This window comes from Tenrec ecaudatus, chromosome 15, assembly GCF_050624435.1.
Source record: "Tenrec ecaudatus isolate mTenEca1 chromosome 15, mTenEca1.hap1, whole genome shotgun sequence".
Lineage (NCBI taxonomy): Eukaryota > Metazoa > Chordata > Mammalia > Afrosoricida > Tenrecidae > Tenrec > Tenrec ecaudatus.
Genome location: NC_134544.1, coordinates 72153458 through 72154763, shown reverse-complemented (window position 1 = coordinate 72154763; position 1306 = coordinate 72153458). Strand labels below are relative to the sequence as shown.

The 1306-nt window shown below is 37.8% G+C and overlaps 1 non-coding gene across 1 annotated transcript; it reads left to right on the top strand.

The window, feature by feature from the left end:
* Nucleotides 1-252: 252 nt before the first annotated feature.
* On the top strand, nucleotides 253-359 carry LOC142428309 (U6 spliceosomal RNA). Its single transcript, XR_012780232.1, has one exon. It is a non-coding gene; the product is annotated as a U6 spliceosomal RNA (small nuclear RNA).
* Nucleotides 360-1306: the final 947 nt, after the last annotated feature.

Here is a 1306-nt window from a genome sequence, read left to right as displayed (position 1 = left end):
GATAATGGAGCAATGGTAGTACAGTGAGCTAATTGCTGGGTCAGTACTTTGAAAGTATCAGTCATTTCACTGGAGAAAGACAAAGTTTCTATGCCCATACATAGTTACAGTGCAAGAAACCTCTAGGGCAGCTCTACCCACAACTTTAAAGTTACTCTGTGTTGGAATCATTTCTATGGAAATGAGTTTGTATCTTTTGTTTTTGGTCTCTTGGAAGAAGTACAGGACAAATGCTATTAAAAAGCAAAGATGGTGTTTGCTTCGGCAACACATGTGCTATAATTGGAACGATACAGAGAAGATTAGCATGGCCCCTGCACAAGGATGACACACAAATTCGTGAAGTATTCCATATTTAAAAAAAAAAGTAAAGGTGATGAGGTATCAACCTCAATACATGGGATATGTTATGAATGGGATCCTCTGAAGAGACACAATTATTTGTTTTTTAAAAAAAGTTCAAGCAAAATAAACCACCTTCAGTGGCTGTGTTTTTAATAATAGCACAATAATTGTGTTAATTATGTAAGGCAAGGTAAAGATACTGCAAGCCTAGGAAGGATTTCATCTGTTGTAGAAAGGGACATTACCAGTGAGGAATGTTTCTTCAGGGCTTTTTATCAACATAAACAAATATAAGGAATAGGAATTCTCATTTATTGACCAACTGGACACATTTCAAACAGACTCATTCTTTTGATGAAGCCATGAGAAGATACGTCCAACAGTGTAAGAGCCAAATCTGCCATCTTTAAAAATCTAAAGAAAATATGTCACTGCCTGATGAAATAAAGAAAACTGTAGTGAAGAAGCAATGGTGACTCTGGATGAGCTAAGAATTCATGTCCTCTGGTAGACCTTTATATCTGGACTCTACTCAGGAAGTTTATTACACATTTCAAAAAACCAAGGCCCAAACTGGGATGCTGATACCTTATGTAACAAGCCTCAAGGCACATAAGGAAGACCATCACAGTTATCCAGTGCTTGGAACCACATATGCATTTGATAGCAATAGACAGCTTCAGAAAGCTCCATCCATTGTGCCCCGCCCATCACACTTTTACCTTATAATCTAACCTCAGGTTTCCAGCGATCACTACCTGACCTTACTTTGTATAATGCAAATACCCTAGGTTTCTGTAGTACTCACCATTTTGTAGTCAAGCTTCTGGAATAAAAATCAATGCACTCTCTAAATAAAAAGCAGAGACACTAGGACATTTGCAGTGAGGTGAACAGATTTGGTTCACAACCATTCAGAAGTTCAAATCCTTGTGATGCTTAAGTGTGCAAGACAGCAGTC